Genomic DNA, 9,646 nt, shown 5'->3' on the forward strand with positions numbered 1-9,646 from the left:
TGAAGGTGGGAGGGTCCCTTTAAAGGCGCATATGCATGGTACCTAATTGTCCGTTATCAGTAATTTGGTAATCATTCGATAATATATATTAACACATGGTTTCCCGTGTGTAAATGGTTTTAACGCACGACGTGGATGGATTGGAGCACGAGTGCATTAACGCACAAGTGCTCCATTCCATCCACGAGTGCGTTAAAATCATTTATGCACGGAAACCATGTGTTAAACTAATTAATACATGCTTAACGATGCGAATTTAAATGAAAATTAAACCTAGTCCATGCCACTAAAAAGGGCCCTTTATGGGAAATCTTAGAATAAAGTCAATGACCCTTCCGAGAAACTTCAGTCGAGAAAGTCATCACTGCACGCGCGTGCACCAATTTAAATTGGTGCACGGCTACCTTCGAATTAACGCACGGTTAATCTCCAGTGAACGCACCGTAAAGTATGTATTAATTGTTTCTTTAACACGCGCACCGACGGGGGAGGGGGGGGGGGGGCGGTTATCCGCCCCTCCCCCTCCCCTGAGATTTTTCGCAAATAGCGGAAAACCGTGGCGCGTAGCGCCGCGAAATTTGGTACGACTGTTCTGTCATCAATTTTACATATGGTGTGCAAGTTTAAACCTTCTAACGTTTAAGGTCAGGTCACCAGGTCACTTTGAATAACCCAGCCTCAAGTCACTTTTTTGCAGCTTTGTCACCGTGTCAGAGCTACAGTAGATGACTGAATTCTTTGAAAGTCGGAGGATGTTGTTAGGTCATTAGTAGCTACAATTTGTATATCTCGGAATTTTGATATCGATGACCTAAGGTCAGGTCAATTTCTCGACCTCCCCATATAAGTCAATGGGGGAAAAATCAACTCCCTGTTTTCCACTAAAACGCGTCAGAATGGCCCCATATACCATACATGACTTCATATACGATCAACCTTCACTACCTTGAGGTCTATTTTGCTGTTGGGCAGCTTTAACCCTCGCATGTGTGCGGCGTTTTCCAGCTTCTAATGTGTAGGGGGGGGGGGTCGGTTGGACCCCCCCCTTGCCGTTTGGCCCCTGATCGAGCTAGAGCTTCGCGGAAAAAACGAGCATGTTGCCCGTGACGAGAGGAAGCCGATGATACCCAATTTTAAGGTCCTAGGTCATTGGTTGACCTTCCAGGTCAGGTCAATGACCCAAGGTCGGGAAAATCGGGACCTGTTAGAAAGTCGTAAAGTGTGGCTGCTAAGGGGTTTTTCGGGGTGCTGATCACGAATATCGTGTTAGTTTTGATCACAGATGATGTCTTTAAGCATTTAGACCAGGTCGGGTCAGGTCAGGTCAGGTCAACCAGTAGGCGTCGTGACGGGTATTAGTATTACGTGTCAACCGCCTCTGACAGCTTCGTAACATGTTACGAAGTCACCAAAACTACTTCATAAATGTTCAAATGGTTGCTAAATTCGAATTCAGCTCCAAAAACTAGCCTAGAAACATGTAAAACTCGAAAAAGTGAACCGAGGTCACCAAAGGTCAATGACCTGACCTGACCTTCAGGTGACCTTGACACCCACCCTAATGCATGGGAGCAACATCAAATCACATGTTTGAACGTTTGAAACCACGAAAAGCTTGCAAACGCGCGGCTAATGCGAGCCGACATACGCGGAATCGCGATTCCGGCCAAACATGGTCTCGGAAAAGAGGTCACAGGTCAAAGGTCATTGGGGTCAGGGTCATGAAATTTTCAGGGTAGGTGTAAAATTGATCAATGCGAGGGTACTGAAAGTTTCGTCGCGATCGGCCGCTTTTTAGGCGAGTTATTCGCGAAAAACCATGGGGGGGGGGTCCATCCGACCCCCCCCCCTACACATGCGAGGGTTAAGGTCATGTGACGTCATCAAAGGTCACCAAAGGTTTTTACCAATAACTCCTTACAGGAACAAGATACAGCCGCGCGGATGGTCTCATTGCGTTCAGCTCGTCAAGGCGCATCGAATGATATACATGATGACCTCGAGTTCACGTGACCTGAGGTCAACCTTTGACCTTGACCTTTCGAGGTCAACATATATATGGTTCGATGCGGGTTGACGAGAGGATCACGAGCGATGGTGCCCTTAGTTTGTTCCTAGCTTGACCAATTCGAAAGTTATTCGAGAAAAACTCCCTCCATATCTAGCGCCGCTATTTTGACTTTTTTGACCACTGTGACGTCATCTTTGACCTGACCTGAAAATGACCTGTACCCCATGCCGTTTACCGCTTGTCGCTATCTTGCTTCGTTCTCGAGATGATCTCAGGGGGGAGGCGGTCATCCCCCCCGTCGGTTCTAAGTTGACGCAGACCCCCGTCGGTGCGCGGGTTAACTCCGCGCCAACAAAGTCGATTGTAAGAAGGTACGTGAAAGCAAATTTAATCGGTACCTTTACGTGAAGACACAAGGAGGCACAATAGAAAAAGCGACATGATGTACCTACTATCAGACGAGACTAGAAACATGCTCTGAGCTTTAAACATAAAAACTTCAAACATTAACACGCGCACTGCAGCGGGTCTGAGCCGAACACGAACTGCAGGGGGGGGGGGGGGGGGGGTGAAAACACCCCCCCCCCCTGAGATCTCAAAAACGGCGCAACGTAGCGACAAGCGGTAAACGGCGTTGGATAGGTTGAGATGAGATCTACAAGAAATACTAAAATCATTTTTGGGTCAGGTCGAAAACGAGGTCAGCAGAGGTCACCAAACCAAAATGTTGCGATTTTTTAGGGATCTCGACATCCCTCCATATTTCCCGCTTTATCTCGGGACCTAGAAGAGCTAGAAAGTTGCGAAAAAAGCATTCGATAGCTGTTGAAACGCTCTTTTGCTAAGCTGTCCTCAGATTTGACCTAAGGTCAACGGTTCAGCCTATAGAGGTCATGTAATGTCAGATCAATATTGCAAATTTTCCGGAAATGCTTTTCTGCAATAACTTTTCTTCCCAAAGAGATAGACAAATAATTCACACACCATCGTTCTAAGCTCGTCAAGGCGCATCGAATGGTATATAGTATGACCTCGAAAGGTCAAGTTCAAAAGTTGACCTCAGGTCAAGGTCATGACCTGACCGAAATAGGTCATGTTGCATATCATTCGATCCGCATTGACGAGACAAACACGATAAACGTCGAACGGAGTCTCTATCTCTATTCAATTAAAAGTTATTGAAGAAAAACCGTTGGTGACCTCAGGTGACCTGAGATCGAGGTCATGTTAGGTCAAACATTGACAAAACTAGGTCAAGTTGCATCTTGATCGACGCGTCTTGATAAAATAAGCGGGATGGTGAAAGAATGACGTTTCTATGTCCCATACTTCGCGAGTTATGTCCGAAATTGCATGCCGGGCCCCAAAAAGTGACCTGACCTAAGGTCACAGAAATAAAAATTTCGAAATATTCAAAATGTTCCTTATGATCTCCTAATATGTTTCTGAAAGTTTCATAGCATTCAGTCAAATGGTGTGGATGTAGCACAGCGTCAAACTTTTTATGAGGTGAGGTCACTTATCGTGACCTGGTGACCTGACCTTGCATGACCTAACACTAATTTTTTCAGACGTGATGTAAAATTGTTTGAACAGCTATACAAAGTTTCAAAGTCGTAGCTTCACTGGTTTTTGAGTTACAGCGAAAAACCCAGGGGGGGGGGGTGAAAACAACCCCCCTGCAGTGCGCGTGTTAACCCCCGTCGGCACAGGCCATTTTGAGTCCTTCGAAGGCACAAGGGGGGGGGGGTTCGACCCCCCCTCGCGTTTGGCCCCTGATGGAGCTAGAGCTTCGCGGAAAAAAAAACGAGCGTGTTGCCCGTCACGAGAGGAAGCCAATGATACCCAATTTTAAGGTCCTAGGTCATCGGTTGACCTTCCAGGTCAGGTCAATGACCCAAAAATCGGGAATATCGGGACCTGTTAGAAAGTCGTAAAGCGTGGCTGCTAAGGCATTTTCCGGGGTGCTGATCACGAATATCGTGTTAGTTTTGATCACAGATGATGTCGTTAAGCGTTTAAACCAGGTCGGGTCAGGTCAGGTCAGGTCAACCGGTAGGGAGGGGTCGTGACGGGTATTCGTAGTACCTGTCATCCGCCTCTGACAGCTTCGTAACATGTTACGAAGGCACCAAAACTACTTCGTAAATGTTCAAATGGTTGGTAAATTCGAATTCAGCTCCAAAAACTAGCCTAGAAACATGTAAAACTCGAAAAAGTGAACCGAGGTCACCTAAGGTCAATGACCTGACCTGACCTTCAGATGACCTTGACACCCACCCTAATGCATGAGAGCAACATCAAATCACATGTTTGAACGTTTCAAACCACGAAAATCTTGCAAACGCGCGGCTAATGCGAGCCGACATACGCCGAATCGCGATTTCGGCCAAACATGGTCACGGAAAAGAGGTCACGGGTCAAAGGTCATTAGGGTCAGGGTCATGAAATTTTCAGGGTAGGTGTAAAATTTATCAATGCGAGGGTACTGAAATTGTCGTCGCGATCGGCCGCTTTTTACGCGAGTTATTCGCGAAAAACCTAAGGGGGGTTGCATCAACAACACCCCTGTGCCGGCGAGGGTTAACCCTCGCCCGTATAGGGGGGGGGGGGGTCGAACGGACCCCTCCCCATGGTTTTTCGCGAATAACTCGCGTAAAAAGCGGCCGATCGCGACGAAACTTTCAGTACCCTCGCGTTCATCAATTTCACACCTACCCTGAAAATTTCATGACCCTGACCCAAATGACCTTTGACCTGTGACCTAATTTTCGAGACCATGTTTGGCTGGAATCGCGATTCGGCGTATGTCGGCTCGCATTAGCCGCGCGTTTGCAGTCTTTTCGTGGTTTCAAGCGTTCAAACATGTGATATGATGTTGCCCCATGCATTAGGGTGGATGTCAAGGTCACCTGAAGGTCAGGTCAGGTCATTGACCTTTGATGACCTTGGTTCACTTTTTCGAGTTTTACATGTTTCTAGGCCAGTTTTTGGAGCTGAATTCGAATTTAGCAACCATATGAACATTTAAGAAGTAGTTCTGGTGCCTTCGTAACATGTTACGAAGCTGGGGCATTCCACGATAGATCGTACCAGGCCCGTCACCCTCATCTCTCAGATTTTAATGAAAATCGGTCCTAGGGGTAATCATAGGCCCCAAAGACGCCTGGCAAAATATCAGACTTCTCAGATCAAAACTTTTTGAGTTATATTGCATTACATTTTTTTAACTTCGGTATGTAACGGTGAGTTTGATGGACTATAACTCAAGAACGGGTTAAGCAACCAACAAAAAGTAAACAACACTAAGCTTGCGATGAATCAAAAATTAATATTAGTATTTAAAAATTCCAAAGAAAAAATTTCATCGTTGAGCAAAAAACCTAATCTTTTTTTCATTTGCCTCTAATGACTTTTGGGACCAAAATTTTTCACATTTTTATTTTTTCAAAATAGTCTTCATGTCATTGCAAATCGACATGCAAAAAATTAGAAAGGTGTTCTTTCTATAAGTTCCTCATTTTCCCGCAAACAAAATGGGTTTCGGAGGGGTCGATACGACCCCAGCACGCCGTTTCGCTTCTAATAGAGCTAGAGCCTCGCGGAAAAAACGAGCGTGTGTGCCGTTACAACTCGCAGCGATTGGTACCCGATTTTAAGGTCTCAGATTAACCGGTAGCGTCTGAGGGCAGGTCACGTGACTGAAGTTACGGGTTCGGTTTTTAGTAAATAACTTCGCAAAAAATGGCCGCAGAGCCGCGATTTTGGCATCATTGTGTTCGCCTAGCTCAGGTGCATCGAATGGTATACTTTTTGCTAGGGTGAGGTCAACTTAAGTAGTTGACCTCGGGTCAAGGTCAGGTCAGAGCCCCTCAGGTCACGAAGCTGGGCAAAGGGTATCATATGGCATATCATTCGATTCGGAAGGTCTTCCCGAGTCCATTGGTGGCCCTCCTGACTCTCTAGCTCCATTTGATCGGGAGTTATTGACGAAAAACTCGTACGACCCTAGTGACGTCATAAATGACGTCACGCAAGGTTAACAATGCAAAAGTAAAGCATTGGACTTTGCAAGGAGTGCATGAAATCACGATACCATGTACGTGGGATAGTTTTAGATCATTCTCGGCGCCAAAATAACAGTTTTTATATTTCCCCATTGATTTATAACAGTGATGTCACGTGACCGACCTGACCTCATGTCACCTTGAAAAATTCCCAGATATACAAGTTGTGAGACCTCTGGAGGACACCATGTATGCGTCCTGTAACTTTCATCTCGGACAGCTATGGTCATTGGCGTCCAAAACAATGTCAGAACCAAACAGCCTTTTTCACCCTCGGGCTTATAGGAAAGAGGGTTGAATGAACCCTCTTTTCACTTTTTTCAGATGACTCAGACTTGAATTGAAATTTCAGTAACCCGTGATGTCACTAGGCAGCTTTACCACGCCATTTGTAAGCTCCCCTCCCGAAATCACTATTCGAAACCGTTATCGTGACGTAAAATAAATACATTTATAGAAAGAACACCTTCCTAATTTGTTGCATACTTCTTAACAATGAGCCAAATATTTTTTTAAAGAAATAAAAATTCCAAAAAATTTGGTCCCAAAGTCCAAAAAATACAAATGAAAGAAAACTCGATATGTCATATATCAAAAATAGCGTATTTTTCGAAATTTCAAAAATACATATTAATCTCTGTTTCATTGCAAGTTCAATGTTATATAACATTTGGCATTTGAATAATCCGTCTTAGAGTTACAGCCCGCCAAACTTAGCGCTGCAAAGCAAGATCCCAAAAATGTTATACACCATAACTCAAAAAATGCTTATCTGATAAGCCTGAAGTTGTTACAGGTGGATTCAGAGCCCCTGATTACCCCTGAGACCAATTCTCGTCAAATTCCGAGAGATGAGGGTGTCAAATTGGAAAAAAGTGGTACGATCTATCGTGGAATGCCCCAGCTGTCAGAGGCGGTTGCCACCTACTACGAATACCCTTACTGGTTGACCTGACCTGACCTGACCCGACCTGGCCTAAATACATGAAGACATCATCTGTGATGAAAACTAACATGATATTCGTGATCAGCACCCCGAAAAACCCCATAGCAGCCACACTTTACGACGTTCTAAGAATCTAACAGGTCCCGATTTTCCCGCCTTTGGGGTCATTGACCTGACCTCAGACCTGCAAGGTTAACCAATGACCTAGGACCTTAAAATTGGGTATCATCGGCTTCCTCTCGTCACGGGCAACACGCTCGTTTTTTCCGCGAAGCTCTAGCTCGATCAGGGGCGAAACGGCAAGGGGGGGTCCAACGGACCCCCCCCCCCCCCCTTATACGTTCGCGGCTGGAAAAACACCAATACGGGCGAGGGTTGAACATTTAAAAATAAATTTTAAACCGATACACTTTGATCGGTCAACGAGCCATGGGGATACATACATAGTAGGTACACTTTTAATTTGATCATGCATCCGCTCCTGTATGCCCGGTGATAGGCATACCGCATCAGTACGACAATAAACAGAGTAGACTATCATGCCTCATACAATACACATTACCGGCACAACGGGAACCATTGCAACATAGCGAAAACTTATCCATCGTGTATTCTATTCCACAGTAACATCACGGGCATCACGGGTGTCACTTTCCGAAATTTACCTATTGGTAGGGTTCGAATTATTTATCCAAGGATACCAGTCATTCTTACCATGCAGTGTCAATAGTCATAACGTTAAAATTCTGATTTTTTTTTGTAGGGCTCGAGCCCTACCAAGCCTCTATACAAAAGTCAAAACGACACCCATGTTTTACATTCTGTCATATTCATTTGTCACCTTTTACCCTCTTAAACCCGCGCCCTGATGGGGGTCATTTTGACCCCCCCGTGGTTTTTCTTAAATAGCGAGAAAATGGCGGGGCGCAGCGCCACGAAATTTTCAGCATCTTCCCGGGCATCAATTTGACACCTACACACAAAATTTCAAGTCACAGCTCACCTTGGGTCAGGAGTTATTTAGGTCAAACTGAGGTCATGTTCGAGCAAAAATGAGCAAAAAACATGACATCTTGAAACGCTCACCAAATCTACAGTTAACAAGCAATTTTAAAGTTCTTTATGTGGTCGTGTAGCGAAAAGACGGCGTTAAAAAACTGCTGTCTCGGATTTTCAAAATTGTGGGATTTCGACCCCAAAAATAAAAAAAAATAATCTTTTAGAAACTAAAAAAATTCCCATAAAAATTTCGAATTTCGAAAACCAGAATATATGTGATAGTCCCTGTGCTCTTCCATCTACATACCGTATTTCAGATTAATACCTACCTCCTTTTTTGGCCAAGTTATAGCGAAAGAAATGTTCAAAATTGATGACGTCAAAGTTTTGAACTCAATTTTTAGCAATTCTAGATCACGTAGCGCAAAACAAAGACCCCATTAGACTCCCCGTGACGAGCTGCAGCGAATCGACACCCATTTTATGCAAAAATATCAAGTTTAAAATTTGACCTTATTTGACCTGACCTTGACCTGAACTTCACCAGAACATAACCTAAACTGGCCCCAAAGGCTGCCTGACCCACATAATCGCATTTGTCATGTAAAATGGACCATAAAACATGCATCACATGATATTTTGACCCTCAGTGACCTGACCTCTGTGACCTGACCTGGTATCAGTGACCTCAATTAGCAAAATATGTGTTTTACGGACAATTCCCCATCGATGATTTTCAATGACAAGCATTTTACTCGATTTTACAACGCATTTCTTGAAATGCCTGTACCTAAACGGTGACAATTCGACCTTTGACCTGACCTGTGACGTTAGACCGAGGTCAATGAAATTGGGTCACAAGGTTTGGATAGCCCTGTTGGGGCTATCCAACGCCGTTTGCCGCTTGTCGTTATGTTGCGTGGTTCTCGAGACCTTAGGGGCGGCCTCCTCCCCCATCAGACCGCGTTGCTCGGCAGACCCCATCAGGGCGCGGGTTAAAGGAAAAGGGTCACCTTTAACATGGGGTTTGAAACTGAGATGGCCATCTTGTAGCCCGTGTCCGAAAACCCCGAGAGTGTCCCACCTTACGGCCGATTTCGGCCTCCATTTGTAGGCATCGGCAATTTTAAAAGAAAATATGCCAGGAATGCGTCCTTATCCCAGGAATGCGTTCTTATCCTGTAATACAGCCACCCGCGGCAAAGCTTTGGTTTTTAACCAATCAGCTCCAATCAGCTCAGCTTTAACCAATCAGCTAATCTGACACAAGCCGACGAGACTGTCTTCTGAAGGCTGATTGGCTTGAGTGTGATGTCATCGCTATGACATCATACAGAAGGTGCGGTAGAGAGTACAAACATAGTACCAATATGTTAAATAATTTGACATACTTTTTTGCGAATTATGCACTTCTGGCACCAGATTTAAAAATAACATGAAAAATAATAATGTCAAAATGAAAAGCAACGATACCTTCATATTTCACGAAGGTGGCACTTTTCCTTTAATCTTATTTCATTTTATCGCTGGCAAGTAGTCTCACCGTTCTATCAGATCAGCTATTAGGAATCAACAGCAGTCTTCGGGCATTTGGCGCTAACCATCATTGCCGGTCAGCGACAC

The sequence above is a fragment of the Amphibalanus amphitrite genome, unplaced genomic scaffold (genome assembly GCF_019059575.1).
Source record: "Amphibalanus amphitrite isolate SeventyFive unplaced genomic scaffold, NRLGWU_Aamphi_draft 001825F_arrow, whole genome shotgun sequence".
Lineage (NCBI taxonomy): Eukaryota > Metazoa > Arthropoda > Thecostraca > Balanomorpha > Balanidae > Amphibalanus > Amphibalanus amphitrite.